Genomic DNA, 22,492 nt, shown 5'->3' with positions numbered 1-22,492 from the left:
CAATCTGCCATGTTGTCACGCCTGACATCCCCCCCTAGAGGGCGCTCCACTACTCCCGTTATTGTTTCTGTGATTAAGCTCCCCAGGTGTACCTTCTTAGGTGTATTATTTAAAGACTAGCTCCTCCAGACCTCGGGGCTCATCATTAGGATAAGGATGTCGCAAGCCCCGCCTTGCACCGGGGAAACCCTACGTCCGTCTCCTGAGGGCATAGGCCTCATCTCCGACACCTCCCGCTTCCTGAGCCCGGGGTCTGGAGGATCTCGCCCCCTCACCCTTGGACCTCTATGTTTTGTCTCTCCCTGTGTTTCCCCCTCCTGGGGAGTTTAACCTTGTCGCGTCCCAGGATGGATCTCTCGCTGATGGACTCTCGGACTGTGCCCTGACCTGCCTTTGGACCCATTTGGATTTGGATGCCGTTCTGTCTTCCCCATTCACTGTCTCACGGATTTTCACTATTATTTTGTGCACTATTAAACCCATTTGTGTTTCCTTTTACCATGCTTCCTGTTTTCTCCAGCTCTTACCGCATCGCATAGGGTCTACTACAAGACCTGACACGGATCTCAGTCCGTGTTCGTGACCCGTGTCTCAGGTGAAACAGGTCACTTCAAGTCTGACCTGGCAGTGATCTGGGCTCTGGGGGTTAATTTGCTATGATTCTAGCTCTGCTCACACCTGAAGAAGGCACCATGACTGAAACGTTGTGTTTTCTTTCTTCTCTTTTCGGCGTGGAATAAACCCTTTACTTGTAACTTTGCAGAATTCGAATTTGTTTGATAATCATCCACCTAGAATAGTTCTCGGATTACTAGTTTAAGGACACCAAGTCAATAAATGCATCTTCATCAGAAAACATAACTAATGTACAAACTATCACTAGTGACTTATCATTGTTGATTCCTGTTTATCCTTTCACACTGTGAAACTCTAAAGTGTGCTTGTTGTCTTCCACTTCTTAAAGACTGACTTAAGGATGCTCAAAGTGATGGTATTTGTTTTTTAAATGTTTTTATAGCCTTCTACTGATCTGTGCCGCTACAGTACATTGCAGAAATGCTCAGGGTTAGGGTTAGCATTCACACACTACTTAGGCAACTTTGAAGCTCAGCGCTGGCATTTTGGGCCCAAGTCAGGTTTAGGACGAGTGGTTATTTGCTCCTATCTGAATTTTTTTTTTCCAGAAACTCCCTGGGACCTGGATAATAATAATAATAATAATAAGAAGAAGAATTGCTTACACTTATATAGCGCTTTTCTGGACACTCCACTCAAAGCGCTTTACAGGTAATGGGGACTCCCCTCCACCACCACCTGGATGGCATGGAGAACCGCCCGGTTATTAAATCCCAATACTGAGTCTATCGGATCAAAAGTTGTAACCAAGCATTATTGAATCTCATTTAATTGCAAGAGTTTTGAACTATGGTCTCGATTGTTTCCCACTCATACTTTTTGGTTTCGGGAACATGTCAAAATTCTATGACCAGTGAAGATACTGATCACGGAAATGCTCAGTTGACACCCCAGGTAGGGTTAGGGTTAGCATTCACACACTGCTTATACAGTTTTTAAAATCAGTGTTGTTATTTTTGGCCCCAGTCAAGTTTAGGACAAGTGGTTTTGTAGTCCTATCTGAATATTTTTTTTTCCGGAAACACTCTGGGGCCTGGATGGCGCAGTATTTCTATCCCAAAACTCAGTCAGTCGGTTCACAGGTATTATTGAATCTCTTTCACTTGCAAGAGCTTTGATCAATTGCCTTGATTGTTTTATTTTAAGCAAGAAAACATAACATGGAGACATGTTAAACTACGTCTGAATCTTTATTTGATATGAATTGATGAAGCCGACAAATAAAATGAGGATGTTTCCTTGAAAATCAAATAACCCTCTGGAATGATTGCTTCACAGATCATGTAAAATCATCCAACATATTCTGCAGCACTCTTTCAACTCTTTGTTGTCTGTTTTCAGCTCTGCTCTATCATCCAAACCATAGACTGGGATGTAGCTATGCAGGACATAAGGGATTATAAGTGTTGAATAAAAGGAAAATAGCACATTTTCTGAATTAATATCACAATATCTTTCTTTCTATACAGTATACTATGATAAACTACAAAGAATAGATATTATACTAAAGGCTCTACTATTCCTACTCTATGCAGTGTACACTTCTTGAAAACCCATGCATTTCATTTTTATTAAGATGTCTTATTTTGGAGGGAAAATGTGACTATATACAGTACAATGAACCTGATAGGTAGTAATCTAGTGGGCAGTTCAGGCACTTGGGTACCGGATATGAGGGTAACAAGGTTTGCAGTTTTTTTCTCTATTTGTCCAGGGGAGGAATAATTGTGGATGATTTTGTATTCAACATTCAACAATGCATTTTTCTGTGCATTTGTGTAATTCAAATTTGTCTAATATAAACAGTATTTTTTATATATCGTGCTGCAACCACCACAGAAGCTACTGTTTTATCCTTAAAAGGAGAACATTAGCAAACAATTCAATTTTCTTAAAAATACTTTATAGCCTTCATAATAAAACATATCATAATAAGTTTTTTATGTGCATTTTGAGCAGAAAGTTACTGCACTTCTTTCAATTCCGTAAATCATAGTCTTTAATGTCTCTTAATGATTTTGAAACTTCTCTTTTCACAACAATGGCCAGATCACTGCTGTGGTCAGGCCCTGTTCTAATTGCGGCCGATGAGTAAATGGGCAACTTTCCTGATATAATTTACCTTTTTATTTACATTTTAATTCCAGTAACACTTCTAGCAACCTGAAATAGTTCATTATGGTCTTAGTCTAGGGATGTCTAAATCTGCTCCTTGTTGCTGGTTGGACTGCTTAGTTTCCAGATCTCTGCACACCAGAGATGGGAATTGATGTTAAACTGGTCCAGTTGGGCTGATTGAAGTAATTTCATCCTAAATTGGACTGAAGGCTTGTAGACATACTGGGATTGAAAGACCAGGATTGAGAAAAGCTATCTTACCCTGTACTGCTGCCCTAAACCAGACTCTCCTGCATGGTTTGGACTGTGGAAACAGTGGTATGCTCTGCCTGGGAAATCTCTGTGTTCCTGTGATCAACTCTGTCTCCACAGCACCGACACACTGACCACATCAACATGCGCCAGAAGGGAGTAGTGTCCAGTGTCTCTCTGACATCATTCCTGAGGAAGACGTACAGGATGGGATTCACGATGATATTGAGACTGCAGATCACATCAGACACTATTGCTAGAGCTATTACTCCCACACCAGCAATTATCCTCATTGATTTCAGGACAGCACGGATCACTATTACAGTGAGGTAAGGTCCATAGACGATGATGAAGAGGGCGAGAACAGCGGACAGCACACGCAGGGCCCTTTTCTTCTTCACATCCAGAGCTCCGACAGAAGAGGTGATGGTGGCTTTGGTTTGGACATAGAAGAAAACAAGGAGGATCAGTGGAACAAGGAAGAATAACATAAAGAGCAGAACAGTATAGACAACATATATAGTTTCCTCCTGAATTGGGAGGACATTTTTAAAAGTGAAATATATTGCATTAAACAACCAGACTCCCACAGACACCTTGATGGCGAACTTGGGGCTGCGGTGGCTCTGGTGCCACAGGGGATGGACGACAGCTAGGTATCTCTCCAGGGAGATGCAGACATAGAAGCTTATGCTGACACACATGGAGAACATATTGATTGAGATCCAGTGAACTGTAAGATAAAGCAATTTTTGTAGCAGATCTGTGTAAAAGGTCAGCTGTATGAGAACCAGTGTGGCAAGCTGCAGAAAGTCACCAATAAGGAGGTTGATGACGTAGATGTGGAGGACATTATTGGCCTTAACAAGGTGGGACTGTCCGTAAACAGCGAAGCAGTTGATGGGCAGCCCAATGCACAGGATGGAACTGTAAAAAACAATTTCACCGATGTCTAATCCTGTCAGCGAGGGACTGATTTGATTTGGAACAGTGATGTTGTCCACAGTGCCGTTTTCCATTGAGACACAGTCTTGGAGCACAGAGGTGTCTGTCCTGCCCTTGGCAACGGGGATCTCTGCCTGGTGTCCAGCAGGTCGGGGCTTTCTCCTTCACCGGAGGTACCAGATTCCTGGGGTGGCTGTGGGGCTTCACACAATAACAGAAGCAGAATTAAGAATAGTAAAGTGATTAAAAATGTCTTAATTAAATTAATTAAAAAAGATTAAGAAAAAACCTGAGCATTTGACATCCTTTCCATATGATATAAAATCACTGTCCACTGTTGAGGACAAATAAAACACAATATAATTCAATTATTTTGTCAGTATATTTTACTTTATTTACAAAGAAAGTAGGAAAATCTTACTTTCTTACTTTCTTACTTTTACTTTACTGTAATCTTTGATTATATTGTTGGTTTCTTATGTGCTGTCTTTGGGATTACCGGTAATGCTCACACTAAACACCAAAACAATTATCACAGATTAATGCATTCAATTCAGTCACCCAGAATGCTACTTTGGTGAACAGAAGTGATGATTCTGATAAATATCCTTCAGTTCACGTTTTCATTTCTTGAAGGCTGCGAAGTGAGGAGTGGGATGAAAGTAATTTAGACAGGTACTGAGGTGCCAAGCAGAGCCTCATAGGTGAGCAAAAGGACACGAAACCTGACAGGAAGCCAGTGCAAGGACTCCAGGATAGGAGTAGTGTGATCAGTTGCAAAAGACCTGGTCAGGACTCTGGCTGCCGAATTATACTGTATATGCACTGTAGTTTGTTCAGTGTTGAGCAGCTTTTCAGCAACAGTCAGAGGCAAGATATACCTTAGACTGGCACTATTTCTGAGGTGGGAGAACGATGTTTTGACAGTATGATGCAGTCTGCAGCTGATGGAGTCTGAAGATGAAGAGTCACCAACTCTGTTTTATCACTCGTGATCTCTCCTTCTCTGTGCCACAGGACAGTCCATGTCAGTAAGCCAAGGAGCACCTCATTATATAATCTATCCCATAGAGAGTGGTTTGAGAAAGCTTTAAGGAGATGCCTCCTTTCTGTGGATGTCCCTCTGTTACTGGACTGGTTCCTGGTCAATTCAAAAATACTATTGTCATTTGCTTGCCTTTGCTGGAGTGCAATGGAGCTAGGTAGCACCACTGTGGAGGCTGTCCATGCCTCTACTCACTAGTCAGCCAGTGTCCATTGCCATGGATACACAGTCAGACAGGAAACCTGTTTCACCTGTGGGAAATTACGACCTCCCATCTCATGTGAAAAAGGTTACTGAAATTCTAACCTGGCAGCTTCTGGGGCTCTGGTATAGAGTTTGCTATGACCTTAGCTTTGTTCCTATTTTTCTGACTGACATCCCCTAGATTCTTGACACTAGTATTGCCCTGAACACATCTCAGAAATTCTCATTATAGCTATCAATTAGATATTGCAAGTGAATTCCTTACCTGTTTCACACCGGAGAAGTTGCAGGACAAAGAGCTGGAGCCTGGATCTCCAGTGCCAGGAGCTGGATGAAATACAGCAGAAGGACTTAATGGCACAAAGCTCCTAGTAACAGTCTGAATCAAACAGGCAGCGGATTTTCTATTAATTTCTTGTTTTGATAAGATTGATCAGCCCATTACATTGACCAGCCCATGTTGAATGTAATGGCTTTCTTCAAGAATTGAAAGTAAAAAAAAAAGTATAGATCATTGACCCAAGGATGAGAAATCAATAAGCTCGTTAAAACCAATAGATCAAGATGGCATGTATGGTAGAATCATTTTCCTGTTATTGAGATCTAAGACCTCAATCAATCAGTGAAATATCCTTTCATTTCCCTACAAGATGTATCATTCTGGCTCCAGTGCTCTCTTGCTATCTGTGGACTGCTACATGCGGTCTGTTGGAGAAATGAACTTGGAGCTTTTAAAAGAACTTCTTAGAAGGTAGAAAAAACAGCGGCCATAAAGCTTCCTCAAACAAAATTGCTCTGTGTTTCTTGCTCATGTCTGTGGTTTTGACCCGTCCTCTCCAATCTCGAGATCTCTACACCAGCAGGAAGAAGTTTCACAAGAAGGGCGTCCAGCAGTGGAGGTACATGCAGCATTGTTGCACATTAAGTTAATATGAGAAGCAGGAAGAGAGTGTAAAACAAAATGTCATTGTTTAAATAATAATAATTGCTTACACTTATATAGTGCTTTTCTGGACACTGCACTCAAAGCACTTTACAGGTAACGGGGATCCCCTCCACTACCACCAATGTGCAGCATCCACCTGGATGATGCAACAGGAGCCAAAGTGTGCCAGAACGCTCACCACACACCAGCTATCAGTGGGGAGGAGAACAGAGTAATGAAGCCAATTCATAGAGGGGGATTATTAGGAGGTCATGATTGGTAAGGGCCAATGGGAAATTTGGCCAGGACACCAGGGTTACACCCCTACTCTTTTCGAGAAATGCTCTGGGACTTTTAATGACACAGAGAGTTTTACATCTCATCTAAAGGAAAGTGCTTGTTTACAGTATACCATCACTATACTGGGGCATTAGGACCCACATGGACCACAGGGTGAGCACCCCCTGCTGGCCCCACTAATACCTCTTCCAGCAGCAATCTTAGTTTTTCACAGGCGGTCTCCCATCCAGGTACTGTACTAACCAGGCACACACCTGCTTCAGTGGGTTGCCAGTTGTGAGTGGCAGGGTGATAAGACTGCAGACTGGCAATATTTTAATGAACATTTAGAATCCATGCAAACCTTGACCTGGTTTACAGAGAATTCACTGAGGTCATGAGTTTTAAATGATTTATGTCAGGTTGTATGTTGACTAGCGAGGATTTCCTTACCTTTGCTAGTTTTGTTTTCACAAAGCTCAAAGTCCTGCTCTTCCAATATGGCACAGTGGGATCTTCAGCGTTAGCACACAGTGACATGATAAATTGACTGAAGCCATCAGGGTAAAAATAATAATTTAATATTTAGTACCTCAGCCTATATAGAGAGCCTATACATAGTATCTTGGACACAGAACTGTAACAAATAGTTCTTTCCGGACCCTATGCGGACGACACAATCCGAAGAAGTGGGGAAACACAAGGGAAACGTCATGCAGGAATACGGGGCTGAAGACAGGGGGGTGTGTCCAAGGTGCGCTGGTGCACGGGGGAGGTGTGGCCGAGGCGAACAATCCAAAAGAGTAGTCCTGAGAGAGTATACAAAAACACAAGGGTAAGTCCAAAACCAGGAGATCCATCAAAACACGGAATTAAAACCAGAGGCCGGGTCGGAACCGGCGGACAGGGAACAGGAACGAGAACAGAGATTAAAACCTTAACGGGACCAGGCGCTTCCAGGTCCCGGACTCGCACGATACGGAAATCAGATGCAGAGCCCGGATGACGGTCAGCGCCTGGCTTTTAAGGTGGGCTGGGAATAGGAAACAGGTGCACAGAATAAAGTCTTAAGTGAAAGGGCTGGAGCACCCTTGAGGAGGGGGAACTATAATCGTGACAAGAACGTAATACTACTCTTAAGTCCTTCACTGTGTTTTAAAATAAAACATCTGAATAAGAATGTTGAAACAAATGTGATTGAATGGTAAGTTTCACTCCTTATAATTTTCATATTCACAGTCAGCTAATCCTATTTATGACAGTAGAACTATGTATTATTTGAACTATGATTCAACATAATTCTGCACTTCCAAAGTTAATCTCAAAATACCACAGAATGAATGGACAGTAATGGCTTATCCAAGTCAATAAATGCACCCTGATCTGGAAACGTTACTGTTGTACAAACTATCACCTGTTACTTATCATTCCAGATGCCTATTTAACTTTCTACAATGTAAAACCAACTGGGTGTTGGTTGTCTTTCACTTCTTAATGATTGATTTCACCATGATCAAAGTGATCGTATTTGTTTTTCAAATGTTTTTATCCCCTTCTCCTTTGTACCTCTCTCTGTGCCTTTATACCAGTTTATCTCCATGTTTCTCTATGTTGAAACCCTGTGTTTCTTCAAAAGAATGGAAGTTGAAATTTATAATAGCCAATTGAACCCAGGATGTGCAAGAGCCTTCAATCACTAAGCCGGTAGAAACCAAATAAGCAAGATGTTGGAATCTCATCTGCAAACGATGAAAAGTCCTTGGGATTTAATAACTTCAATCATAGTGAAATTTCCTCTCTTTTCCATTTGATATGAATCTTTTCACCTCCAGCACTCCCCTGCCCTGTCACTCTGTTTGCGGACTGTTACATGTGATCTGTTGGAGACATGATCTCACAGCTAAAGGTAAAAAAACCCAGCATAAAATAAATGTCTTGTACTAAGAAAGTTGTGTGTTTTTGTTGCATGTCTGTGGTTTTGATTAGTCCACCCCAATCTATTGATCTCTGCTTCACTTTTTATTAAAAGAAGAAGTGAGCAAGAGGTTGTTCAGCAATGCAGATCTGAGTCAGCCTCGTCTCACATCAAGTAAAGACGAGAAGGAGGAAGAGATCTATTAATGTGAAATGAAAAACACATTTTACAGATAGTTTATTTCTAAACGTTTTAATGAACAACAATAATAATACACTTTTTATAGTGCCTTTAAATGCAGCTTCTCAAAACACTTTAGAGGAAAAGTAAAAAAAATACAAGAAAAGAGTTAACAAAGATAAGATATAACACAATTAACACAAATGTTGTAAATAGAAATGGTAAGAATTGCAGTAGTAAATGCAATGAGCACACAGAGACTCCAGATATATACAGTACAGTACATGACTTTCTGCAGAAGAAGGCTTTGAGTCTGGATTTGAAAATGCTCAGGGAATGTTACTCTCTGATATCCTTGGGAAATTGGAGAATTCCAGAGCTCTGGAGTGAAGCATGAGTATGTAAATGAACTAGCTGGACAAACAGGAGACCAGAATCAGATGATTGAAGTGTGCGAGTTGAGAGTAAGAAGATAATTACTCAGACTCAATTTGATCATTGCAAGTGACCTGGTCAGGATACTGTCACGGACGTCCAAAGGGACTAACCATGGGGAGCAGGAGAGCAGAAAAAGACCCATATGCGTAGCGGCGAGACGGGAAAAAGGCCCGGGCTCATTAGTGCAAAGAGTTCAGGAATGCCGTATAGAAACCTATGCCCTCAGGGAGCGGACGTGGGGCGCCCTGGTGCTAAGCGGGTCTCAGGACATCCGAACATCAATGCTGAGCAAGGACAGAGTGCAAGACCCGGAAATATATAGCCCAAGGGAAAGAGAGGGACAGGAAGGACAGCAGACCGGAAACTAGGGACAGGACAGAGAAGGAGCGCCCTCTGGCTGCAGAGGGCGTGACAGTACCCACCCCTTCATGGGTGGCTCCCGACGCCCATACAAATAAATAAGCTGCACAGCACTGGGGGGAGGAAAAACCTCATTTAACTGAAAGGAAACCTCCGGGAATCCACGGCTGAGAGCTACCCCTTCCTCCGGGGTATAAACCTTTATTGGGTGGAGGAAGGGGGGGGGGGGTAGAGAAGAGCTCCGGAGACTTAAAACAAAAAAGTACACAAACACAACACTCAAAAACCTGGGAAAGACCAGGGAGACAAACCAAAAAAAAATAGGAACCAAAAACAGGTAGGAACCAAACTTCCGAGACACAGAGAGCAGGGGGGACCAAAAAGGAGGGGAAACCAGGAAGAAAAAAATCAAAACAAAAGGCAAAAAACAAGAAAAAAAAACACAAAAACCCCGAGGAAAAATACCGCAGACTGGGCAAATGGCACGTTCACATTCTAACGCTGATATCGGAGTGGACAACCTGAGGAAAGCCAGACCGAAGTCCGCTCACAGACACAGATGCCCGGAGTGATATCCAGCGAAAAGAATGGAGGAACGGCAGAAAGCTTACCATTCTATCACTGATATCGGAGAGAGCCAGACCAGGAAGAGCCAGGCACGAGAACCCGCTCCAGACACAGAAGCTCGGAGTGATATCCAGTAATAAGAATAGGCAAGCCAGCTCAACATTCAATCACTGATATCGGAGTGATCTACCTGAGGAAAGCCAGGTACAGGACCCGCTCACAGGCACGGAAGATCGGAGTGATATCCAGTGATTAGAATAGAGGAACTGAAAAAAAAAACAGCCCAGAGAACAAGAAAAAAAAATGCGGCAAGACAAAAAAAAACGCCGCTCGCGGGGTTAGTAGGTGGCTCAGCATTCTGTCACAGACGTCCAAAGGGACTAACCATGGGGAGCAGGAGAGCGGAAAAAGACCCATATGCGTAGCGGCGAGACGGGAAAAAGGCCCGGGCTCATTAGTGCAAAGAGTTCAGGAGTGCCGTATAGAAACCTATGCCCTCAGGGAGCGGACGTGGGGCGCCCTGGTGCTAGGCGGGTCTCAGGACATCCGAACATCAATGCTGTGCGAGGACAGAGTGCAAGACCCGGAAATATATAGCCCAAGGAAGAGAGAGGGACAGGAAGGACAGCAGACCGGAAACTAGGGACAGGACAGAGAAGGAGCGCCCTCTGGCTGCAGAGGGCGTGACAGATACTGTCTGTTGACTTCAGGAAAATTAGAAGTTTGGTTTTGGTGTGGATTTTGATACAGCAGCAAGTAGGTCATTGGAGTATCAATATTAGAAAAGATGAGTGTGTTGACCAATTTTCTGTGAGAGACCACATAGGGTGTAGTCTGCCTATATTTCTGAGATAGAAGTCAGAGATGCAATTAGAAAATGCAGAAACCCCTAAGAGAGAGAAAGACTTGGCAATCAGTAAGGTAAAAGTTTAAGCAGAGGTAAGAGGGATGTCAGAGTCAGTCTCAGGACAAGAAAGTAAGATGTCATTATAATCATTTTCAAAAGCAGCTGTGGTGTCTCCGGGGGAAAGGTTTATGTAACCGAGACAAAAGTACTCACACCACGCTTCTCTTCTTTTATTTCCGGGGAGTTTTCTCTGTTTCTCCAGTCCGTACGTCTTCCAAGCCAATCCGCAATCCGTTCGCTCAATCCTTATTCAGTACAAGTTCCAAAGTCCGTAAAAGTACCACAAATTCGCGTCGTATCCAAATCACAAACTGTAAATCATAATCCTTTATTTCTTCTGTTAATCTGTTATTCTTTAATCCTTACCAACACCAACCTGATTCCACTATCTCCTCCAAAATGCATTCACCTACTGGCTTCCATGCCGGTTCACTGTTTCCAGGGTATATATATTTTGTTTCCTGATGAGACACACCTGTGTCTCGTTGTTTTTTGGACTAAGCCTTTTCCATCTGCGGTTCAGCTGGTTTCTCTTGGCGGCCGTCTTGCTCAGGTCTATGTCTAGTATATTGAGCAGGTCGTTCCTGAAATACCTGTCCTGGATGACCCTTCCCCTGGTCATCGTACACAGCACTGAGCTCAAAGCAAAGAAGGGCAGCTAGAGATAGGGAATCAGCAGCCACAAGAAGATCGTTAGTGACTTTAACAATGGAGTTTCAGTGCTGTGTAACTGTCTGAATCCAGATTGGAAGGGTCCAAAGAGGTTATTTGCAATGAGATGGTTGTTCAGTTGCCCTGGGCTTAACTGAATTGCACCAAGCAGGATGCAGTTCAGACATCCCTCCAGTAGATTTACTCAGAATTCACTGAAGCCCTGAGTATTAGAAGAACACCTGCTATCATCTGTTACTTCTCATTCCCGGTTCCTATTTAACTTTTCTCAATGTGAAACCCAGCTGTGTGGTGGGTTTTGTCCACTTCTTTGTCAGCTTTACCATGTTCAAAGAGAACATGGGGCTGGTTTCACGTAATAATAAATCAGCTTACAGGGATGAGGTTTTATCCCCAGTTGACTGGTGCTGTTCTAAGAACCTAGAGCTGAAGGGTTTCCAAAACTAAAGAGCTGGTGCTTGACTTCCGGAGAGGCAGGGTGGCCCTTCTGCCACTGACCATTAATGGCCAGGAGGTAGAGAGAGGGGACAACTTTAAGTTCCTTGGAACAATAATCTCTTGCTCTCTTAAATGGGAGAACAACTTCATCCATATTGTTATGGATAATCAAACATGCTTCTTTTTGTGTCTCTAGAAAGGGGATGCTGCAGTTTTACAAAGCTGTAATAGAACGTGTGCATACCCCTCTCCTCAGGAAAAAGACTCAGAACCATTAAGACCAAAACCTCCCGTTTCCTCAGCAGTACTTAGAGTATTGTAACAGTATCTGGATACTGAGCAGCTCCCTAATCATACATCAGCACCTTAAGATGATTATTGACAATGCAAGAGGACTCTAAACCCTCCAATGTACCAGTCACGTTTTTAATACTACATTAGATTTCTTGTTATTTTTATTTATCTTTTATTTATTCTTATTTTTTAAGTAATCTAATTGTATCGTATGGTTTGATGTTATGTTGTGCCTGATGTTTTTGTCTTATTGTTTATTGTTTAACTGTCATGAGCACACTGAGGTAAATTCCTAACCATTAGGTTGGTAGGCAATAAATATTCAATCTTGATTCTTGAATCTTGGTCTTTGTCTTTGAAATGTGTTTATACCCTTCTCCTCATCTACCGTATGCCTTTATACAGCTTTATCTCTGTGTTGTTTCTATGATTCCACATTAAAACCCCATGTTTCTTCAATAACTGAAACTAGAAATTAATAAGACTATTAGATCCAAGGATGAGCAAGATTCTTCAATAAAAAGTAAGTTGAAACCTATAGATCAAGATGGCATAAATGATTGAATCTCAGCTATGACTTTTGTAATATTCTTGGGATTGCAGATCATCAATGACTGTAAACTTTCGTTTCAGTTCCATTTGAGATGAAGTGTTTCTGCTCCAGTGCTCTTATACCATGTCACTCTGTCCATCGACTGCTTCACGTGGTCTGTTGGAGACATGATTTTTCAGCACTAAAAAAGCTCCTTAGAAGACAGAGAGAACAGAGGTTGTTAAATGTCTTCTCTTCCGAAAGCTGGATGTTTTTTGCACGTCTTTGGTTTTGACCAGTCTTTTCCAATCACTTGATCTCTACTGCACTGTTGATCTACTGAAAAAGTGACACATGAAGGGCTTGAGCCTGCATTGTCTCACTTCAAGTAGATACAAGAAGGAAAATCTGATCTTCCAAAGTGGAGAGAAAAACAAACATCGCAGATCGATTACATGACAGATTTTGAATGAACTTCAGAGTTTGCATCGTGAGGATGTTGTGCAGACAACCCTCAAGTTGATGTACACAGAACTCACTGATGTCTTGAGTGAACACTGCATACATGAAATTTGTACCACAGTGCTAGATTGCAGAAAGAAATTAAACCAATTTGGTTTCTTCAAACTGATCATCAGCATGATCATCAGAAGAAAAAAGTTATTTTAAGTTCTCATTTTTGTTCTTCTCTCCTCCTCTCCTGGCTGTTTCTTACTAATTAGATGTACTTGTGCTGATGAAGAACTAGTGACGAACTCATTTAGTGTAAACTAAAAACAGAATTTAATGATAATTATCCAAATGAAGGGCAGCATGGTGGCACAGTGGCTCTCATTGCTGCCTTACAATGGGTTAAGTTCTGGAGTGTGGATTCCAAGTCACTTTTCTGCTTTTGGTTCTGTGTTTGACCACTGAATCAGGTGCCTCCTTGGGAGGGAAACCACAGCATTGGTACCTACGGTCTATTGAATCCCGTAGCTTTAGACAGAGAGAGATGGCCGACAGAGATACAGTCAAGCAAGTCTCTCCCCCCTTCCTTGACTGTCGTGACAAACATGTACCTTCACCCCCAGACGAACTGAAAGACCATTCCTTGCGGTGCTCATCTGAGATTGGCCAGCAGCAGCAGCTAAACCACTGCTGGAGAAACTAAAGCCAGCAGGATCTCTACTTTCAGCAAGGGTCGGGGACCTCCAGCTTCGTGGTCAGCCTGGCTATCCTCTCTGTCCAGTTCACGGTCACTTGCTCCTTCCCGCAGGCTTTCAGCCGCTCTCTCAGGGACACTTTTCTCTCCTCTGCTGCTCTGGGGCTCTCCATTCTCCTCCTCCATCCCACCCTGAGCCCCGGAGGAAAGTGCCTCAGTTTTCTTCAGGGGTCTTTTCTTCTCCTTTTTAGTATATACGGTAATGGAAAAAAGTGCCTGTCAGAAGTGGGATTTGAACCCCTGCCTCCAGAGGAGACTACAACTTCACCACAGCACCTGAGACTGCTCAGCCATCCTGACTTCTGACCCCACTCTCAGCTGTTCTCATGAGCCTCTTCTGTTGCTTGGTTATCACACTATAATTAAAAATACAGTGTGACACCAGTATTAAAATCTTTCAATGTGGCACCTTTAAAAGTACAGGAAAGTTCAGTCAAGCAAGTTTTGATGATTTCATAGTAACTAGATATAACATGTATTGCAACATGACCGTAAAGGAACGTAAAGAGGTTTTGGAAAAAAAGAAAATTGAAACACACTGACCTGTACAGCTATCAAACCTACAACCACGGTGTTATTAGTACCATGCCCTAACCGACTGATCTAACCAGCCCATTAATGAGTCCTTTCAGTGCCCGATTGAGTGCTCTTCTCTCTTGCAGGGGTAGCGAGACCCTTATCTCCACAGAGGGCGCCCCCACATGCGGCTTTTTTCCGACAACAGCTTAGACAACAGAAACAGACTGCAAGCTGAAAATAATTACAACAGGACCTTTGGAGTACCTTGAGCGTTTGCACTCACTAAAAGCAGGTAAACAGCCTTTTGCTTTTACCTGCTCTTCTGAACGGACTTTCTACTATTAAAAAACAATCAATAAAAATGCAATCACTGATAGTATAGGTGCATCCTACCAAGAGGAGTGGCAGCAGCACAGATAGCTGAAAGTGTATTGCTGAATATGTTTCATTTTAAGTACACCTGAGAGTGTCCCTGCTTTACAGGTGGAGTTCAGGGTTCGCTTCCCAGCTGCGTTTTTGGTTTTCAGATAAAGTGCATGGTGTCACAGGCATTAGGATCTGTCTGGAAACAAGATCTCATCTTATTTGTCTCGCCTATGCTGTATACAAGAAAAAAAACTCATACGGGTGATAAGGCAGTGTCTGAATCCACAGGAAGAGAAGCCAATCTGCTCTTAAAAGAAAATTGTATGTTCATAACAGAACACTAAAAAAAAGTGACAACAACCCAGATGGAACCCAACCCCACCTTCTCTGGTTTAGGACGCCATGACCTTTAGCCACTACCTACCACTATCTGCTAGGCTGCTGGAGTTTGCTCGCTCTTTGAGGTTTTATCATTCATTGTGTGAAGTGCACAATTAACGATTTTTGTTTATTCAGAGACAAATAATGGAAATAGTGGATTTGTATCAGTAGTAAATGTACTGCGACCAGAGATGGACCAGTGTCCAATCTCAGTGTTGGGGTCCTCGCTCTGGGTCCACTGAACCCCACAGTGACTGTGATGATCAGGGTCGATGAGTCACTGCACTCTGCTGAGGAACTTACCTTCTCACGTGTAGGGACTTATTTACGGTAAAAATCGAATAAATAGACCTGAAATAGCGGAATCAACAGGTATTATTCTTACCTATTCTATAGGTGTTATAAGTGTACAAAAACGAGCAGGAGTAGTAGTAATGACAGTTGGAAACACGTTTCTAACAGGAATCAAAATAAAGGCCTAAATCTGAAACACTAGTCACAAGGAGACTCTCCTGGCAGTTAACCGAGTTCATGCCAGTGAAGTCAACAGTACTCCTGGGTGGTGTAGCATATACTGTATGCTTCTGTGTGCCTGTCTCATCCTGCACTTGGATTTGTCACAACACTCACTCCACTGTTTTACTCCATCATAGGCATCAGACAGTACAACTATCAATTAGACATTGCAAGCTGATTCCTTCCCTGTCTCATACTTGAGGAGCTGTGGAAGATAGAGCCAGAGTCTGGATGAAATACAGCAGGAGGGTTTAATGGCACAAAGCACCTTCTGACAGCCTGGATCCTGCAAGCACACACTGGACTTTATATTCACTTCTCATTTTAATGCAATTAAAGTTCATGGATAGCCCATTCCTGTTCATTTCCTGGATTTCTTCAAGAATTGGAAGTAGAAATTAATAGTAGATTATTGATTTATTATCAAGCAGAAACCATTAGATTGAGACAGCATGTGTGGTGGAATTCACATAGTCCATTGGAGACATGATCTTGCAGATTTTATAAAAATATCCGAAGAAGGTAGAGGAAACAGTGGAAGATAAATGCTTGAAATAAGAAAGTGACACATTTTTTTTTTTGCATGTCTGTGGTTTTGACTACAGATTGTCACAAGACGAAGTGAAGGTCTGAGCCAGCCTTCTCTCACGTCAAGGAAATATGAGAAGGAGAAAGATCAGTAAATGTAGAGCAGAAAACAGATTTCACACATGCTTTATATGGCCATTTTTAATTAACCGCACCAATGATAATATAGCATTTTATACAGCACCTTTACAAACAGATTCTCAGAGCAGTTTACAAAAAAAGTGAAAGAATAATAAAGCCAAAGAAAAGAGTAAGCCAAGATAAGAGAGAACAAAATTAACACAAATTAAACCAAGGGGTTAAAAATGTAGTAGTAGCTGCAATAAGAAGACACAAACACTAATTAAATTAAAGCTTCTCTGAAGCAGAAGGTCTTGAGCCTGGATTTTGAAGTGCCTAGAGATGCTGACTCTCTGATATCCTTGGGGGTAGAATTAAAGGGCCCTGGGGCTCAGCAGGAGAAGGCCCTGTCACCTAAACAATGTGAACAGGCTTGGGAAAACAAAGAAGACAGAAGTCAGTAGAACAAAGGTTGTGAAGTGAGGAGTAGATTGATAAATCATTTAGGTATTGTGGTGCCAAGCCGTGGAGGTGAGCATTGGGATTTTCAACTCAAAACCTGACAGGAAGCCAGTGCAGGGACGCCAGAACAGGAGTAATGTGATCACTCACACTCGACCTGGTCAGGATTCTGGCTGCTGAATTCTGAATATACTGCAATTTGTTCAGTGTGGATTTGGATACCCCAAACAGTAGAGTGTTCCAGTAATCAATTCTAGAAACAGATTAATATGTTGTCCACTTTTTCTGCAGATGTCAAAGACAGCTTAGGACGTTCTCAGATGGAAGAATGATGTTATTACAGATTTCTACACATGAGGGCCAGGCCAATATATCACCCCAAAATTCTCTAATTTACATTGAAATTCAAGCACAGTGTCCTACTCAGATAGGGTTACTGCATTGGATTTGCATACTAGATGAGAGGTGTAGAATAACATGACCTCAGTTATGGTTTAAGTGATGGAGAATTTGAGTTATCCAGGTTTTTATATCATATGCAATTAGAGAGTGTAGAAGCAGCAGCTTCTGGGTGAGGTTTAGTATGGACTTAGATGTGAGTATCATCAGCATAGATATGATAAGTGAGAACATGTGATTTTAGTAACTGACCCACACAAGCTAACAGGAAGGATATAAGAGAAGTCTGGGATTTTATATCATGTTTTAGATACGAATATACACCATCTAGCCCTATACTGTCTAACCAACCCATCCTGCCTGGTTCAGACTGTGGAAACAACCTGGGGAATCTCTGTGTTCCTGAAACATTATGAACATTATTATGAATTATTATGATCAACTCTGGCTCTGCAGCACCAACACACTGACCCCATCAACATCTGCCAGGAGGGGGTGGCGTACAACGTCTGTCTGACATCATTCCTGAGGAAGACGTACAGGATGGGATCTACGATGACGCTGAGATTGCGGATCACAACAGACATCAAGGACAGTCCCACGCTAGTGACAATACCCATTGAAATCAGGAAAGCATTGATCACACTTAAAGTGAAGAAGGGTCCGTAGACGACGATGAAGAGGACGAGAACAGCGGACAGCACACGCAGGGCCCTTTTCTTCTTCACATCCGGAGCTCCAATAGAGGAGGTGATGGCGGCTTTGGAGCGGACATAGAAGAAAACAAGGAGGGTCAGTGGAACAAGGAAGAAGAACACAAAGATCAGAAGACTCCCAATGGCTTGAAGATTTTCCCGCAGATCAAGGAGAAACAGGACGAGAGTAACAGCGATGCAAAAGAGAAGAGGAAACAGCCAGACTCCCACAGACACCTTGATGGTGAACCTGGGGCTGCGGTGGCTCTGGTGCCACAGGGGATGGACGACAGCTAGGTATCTCTCCAGGGAGATGCAGACAAAGAAGCCAATGCTGACACAGATGGACAATCCATAGACTATGATTAAAATTCTTAATCCAGCAATGATTTCATCAGACTGGAAATAGTAAAAGGTAAGAATTGTGAATGGCAATATAGCAAGCTGGAGGAGGTCAGCGATGAGGAGGTTGATGACGTAGATGGGTTGGGCATTATTGGGCTTGACTAGGTTGTAGAGTCCGATCACAGCGAGGCAGTTGAGGGGCAGCCCAATGCAGAAGATGCAGCTGCAGAAAACAATTTGAGCTATGCTTGCTCCTGTCAGCCGGGGACTGAGCTCATCAGGAGCAGTGCCGTTGTCCATTGTGCTGTTTTCCTTTGAGATTAAATCAATAACTCTGTGCTTGTTAATGAAAAATAAAGTAAAGAAAGTGTCTGTCCCCTTCTTGTCAATGGAGACTGAGCTGTGTGTCCTGTCTTGTCAGTGGGGATAGTTGCCTGGTGTCCAGCAGTCCAGAGCTTCTTCTGCTCCAGGGTTCTCCAGATGAGTCCACCAGGCGTCTCTCTCCCTGCCCCTCTCAGAGCCTCAGGAGGGAGGAGGGGCTGTGCTGCAGGGGGCTGTCGGTTGCCTTTGGATTGGGTTACAAGGGACCATTATGAATGTATTAAAGAAAATATAAAAGACTATTAAAAATAACAAAATTAAACAATGAAAATATAAAGATCAGACACGAAGAAATTCCTTACACAAACGTACGGCTTGAATCTTGAGAAACAAAAGATTATTATTAACTATTTTATTTTTAAAGAAAAAAATACATAATAGAATCTGATAGAAAAAGAAAAACTATTTCTGAGTCTTCAATATTTGCATATTGAAAACTCACAAAGACCATTTTTAAAATATTAACAAATGTATTCCTTAGGTTCAAACCACCTCATGTTTGATTTAGACAATCACCTGTTTATTTAACATTGTGAAGCTGAATGGGCTGTAAGGTTTACGGGATTATCTTTATCGACCATACTACATTTATACAATAATGATGTTTCCAAAAACAAAACCACACACAATCATCGGGGAAGAAAGATGCTCCACAAATCTTGCATATTCACAAAAAGTCTGTGAATTCTTCCTTACATCCTGCAGTACTCTGTCAAATTTCTGTTGTAATGTATTTGTTTATTACATTTGTAAGATGTAGCTTTTTGAGAAACAAAGCATGATAGCTGTTGCATGAGCAGAAAATGGCAAACTCGCTGAGTGAATATGACAGTTACTTTATTATTCAAGAGGGCAATAATACCTCATGAGGACTCATGCTAACAATGCACTCTATGTCGGTCCTGGCTACACAACATGTTTAGGATTTTCAGAGACTCTCTTATAATATTCCACTGTGAATAGATGCTGTCTTTTAAAAGCTGAAAGATTCCTTTACAATATTTGCATATTGCGAACTCGGAAAGACCATTTTCAAAATAGTACCAAATTTATTATTTAGGGCCAAACTACCTCATGGTGTTTTTTTGGTTTTTTTTTAGAAAATCACCTGTTTGTTTAACATTGTGAAGCTGAACTGGCTGTAAGTTTTGTATTTAAAACAGCATTTTTTTACAATATTTGCAATATATTTGCAATATATTTTTTACAATATATGCAAATATTGTAAAGGTCCTGGCATTGCGTCCTGCGCCTTTTCACACTCCTCTTGCTCGACTCTCCTGGATGTGTATCTGTCTGCCTTCCAGCTGTGACACTAACAACACTAACTGGCTCATGTGTGCACAAGCAAATGCTTACCTGTGTCACAGTGGAGGAGCTGCAAGCATCCAACCCTGCCCGTTGCTCCGGATTGATAGTGATCTTCCACAGCAGGAGGCAGAGTCCGGGCCTGGATCTCCAGTGTCAGGGGCTGGGGGGTGTGTGTGTGAGGTACAGCCCTAGCAGAGAGGGATCTGAAGGCAGAGTCTGCAGACGAAGAGTCCCTCTTCACTTGAAGAAGAGCCACGGGGCAGATAAGAGAAAGTGCTGAAGCAGGAGGGAGATGTGATCATCTGTGCGTTATCGTTCGTGCCATCTCTTCCTCTGCTCTGTGCTGCAGGGCCCCACAGCCCACATCAGTAATCCTCTGAGGGCTCTGCCCAAGCTCAGCAGCCTGTACCTGAACCATTTAGAGCAGATCTCAGTTGCCAACTGGTCAGCCAGCACTGACCCTGGGGACCGACAGAGGTGGAGAACACAGATGCTTCCTTGTCCTGGGATGTTATTTTTATTTTTCTCTCCTGGTTGTTTCTTACTAATTCGATGTGCGAGTGCTGATTAAGTGTTCGTGACAGCACTGTATAAAATAAAAACCAAATGTGATGAGTAATGACACTTACCGAAATGACAGATGGCACAGAGGTTCAGTGGCTAGTGGTGCTGCCTTGATTGTTACCTTTCTTGTTATGTTACTCATCGCAATGTTTGTTTTTTCATTAAATAATCAAATACTGGCCAATTAAGCAGTATGTCCTACGTATTATTAAAATGGTAAATAACATTGCAGAATGAATGCATACATTTTGTTGAATAATTTTGAAATGTTGTTGAATATTCAAGTTTTTTATTATTTAAGAAACAGGATTCCACAGAAGACAATTTTACAACTCATATCGTTGGGATCCCTGAACTAACTCACCCAAGACACTAGATGATACATTTCTTTCCATCTTTCTATCTTGGAATAGGGTGCCTATTTTTTTTTGTATTTATGAATCGAAGAGAGCAAAAACAAAAATAGAACAATAGAAAGTTATTTAACTTCTCGGGCGTTTATGAGTGTTATTAAGTATCCTGCTTTGGACTTTCTTGCTTCAAACATCTAATAAAGAAAAGAGCACTACGTCACAGGAACTACTATCTGTCTGGGAAATGTGTTGGCAATAAATACCACATCCTCGCCGACTAAACTCACCGCCCGCACATGAAACCTCACCTTGTTTCCATTAGGCGACAAGGTTGAGCCTACAGGAACAGCCAGTTTAAGGGAAATTATGCACAAATAACACCAAAACAAAAAGTTACCCCAGATGGGACTCGAACCCACAATCCCTGGCTTAGGAGGCCAGTGCCTTATCCATTAGGCCACTGGGGCTCACAACCACTTGCTCATCATTCAGTCAAAGGTTGCTGTGAATGTATACATTTTAATTAGTAGAAATTTACAGGAACAAGTAAAGGTTTATTCTATACTAAAAAAGAGAAGAAAAGAAGCACAGCTTTTCAGCTGTGGAAACTTTCTTCAGGTGTGTGCAGAAATTTACTGTGACTTGAGATGGACTGGAGTCCAGTTCTGGTGTTGAGCTTTCTTTGCCTAACAGGCTGTCCCTTTAGAAGAGTAGTCAGATTAGTCGGAAAAGGAAAACGATATAAATTCTCTCACTCCGAGTACTGGAGGAAAACTAGTCAGATTGGGGGGAAAAAAGGCACGTGTCTCCCCGTCGGGGAATTGAACCCCGGTCTCCCGCGTGACAGGCGGGGATACTCACCACTCTACTAACGAGGAGCGCTTCTATAAAACATTTTATTTCACTTCAGAAACACATGTGAGAACGTTTCCAATTGTCTGTGCTACTGCTGCTGCTCCTCCGCGTACATTACCAACGGCTATAGAATCGCTTATTTCAGGGATGTTGAGTAGGTTTTCCACGCTGAAAGTCCTTTCAGCAGAGAACGATACACGTGACAGCAGCAAGCTTTTTTTTTACCTGCTTTCAGCTCTATGATGACGCTCATAAACGTTCAAGAATTTATTTAAAAGGCGTCGCGGCTTATATTATTTCAGGGTGTTGTCTGTACCTGTTGTCTCCGCTATTGATGAAGAAGAGTCCCCCGTGAGATACTCTCTCTCTCTCTCTCTCTCTCTGAAGAAGAGCCCCGCACCCCGCCAGAGAGAAGAGCCGTCACTCACCGTGACCGTCACTGAGGTCATTAACATTAAACACGCTGCCTGCTACAAGGTGTTTATAGTGGTTGAGACCAACCGCAAAAACATCAGAAGACGCTCCATAATAAACACAGGCGGACAAGTCAAAGAAATCGATGCAGATCTTTACGAAGAACGTGGAATATGGTTCTACTGCCAGCTACATAAATATATTATATTGAGAAAATGCAAAAAGGCCGTTACTGAGGCGCCTCTCACAGCTTTCCCCTCAGACTTCAAGCGCAGGATCTCCTCCGTACCGCAGGCGAATGACGAGAATTGGGGCACAGACTCCCTATCAGATAAAATGCTACAACAAACGTGCAGCCCAGTCTGACAGAAA

General features: G+C 42.4%; 1 long non-coding RNA gene and 2 other non-coding genes across 3 annotated transcripts; all 3 read right to left on the bottom strand.

The window, feature by feature from the left end:
• Positions 1 to 1,807: 1,807 nt before the first annotated feature.
• Positions 1,808 to 5,916, bottom strand: LOC138238163 (uncharacterized). Its single transcript, XR_011189302.1, has 2 exons — positions 5,466 to 5,916; positions 1,808 to 4,152 (listed from the first exon to the last, which is right to left on the bottom strand). It is a non-coding gene; the product is annotated as an uncharacterized lncRNA (long non-coding RNA).
• A 15,329-nt stretch (positions 5,917 to 21,245) lies between these two features.
• Positions 21,246 to 21,318, bottom strand: trnar-ccu (transfer RNA arginine (anticodon CCU)). The gene has a single exon. It is a non-coding gene; the product is annotated as a tRNA-Arg (tRNA).
• Positions 21,319 to 21,657: 339 nt separating this feature from the next.
• Positions 21,658 to 21,729, bottom strand: trnad-guc (transfer RNA aspartic acid (anticodon GUC)). The gene has a single exon. It is a non-coding gene; the product is annotated as a tRNA-Asp (tRNA).
• Between the last annotated feature and the right edge of the window lie 763 nt (positions 21,730 to 22,492).

This window comes from Lepisosteus oculatus, chromosome 4 (genome assembly GCF_040954835.1).
Source record: "Lepisosteus oculatus isolate fLepOcu1 chromosome 4, fLepOcu1.hap2, whole genome shotgun sequence".
Lineage (NCBI taxonomy): Eukaryota > Metazoa > Chordata > Actinopteri > Semionotiformes > Lepisosteidae > Lepisosteus > Lepisosteus oculatus.
The sequence above is the reverse complement of the archived record's forward strand: the minus strand, read 5'-3'. Positions and strand labels throughout refer to the sequence as shown.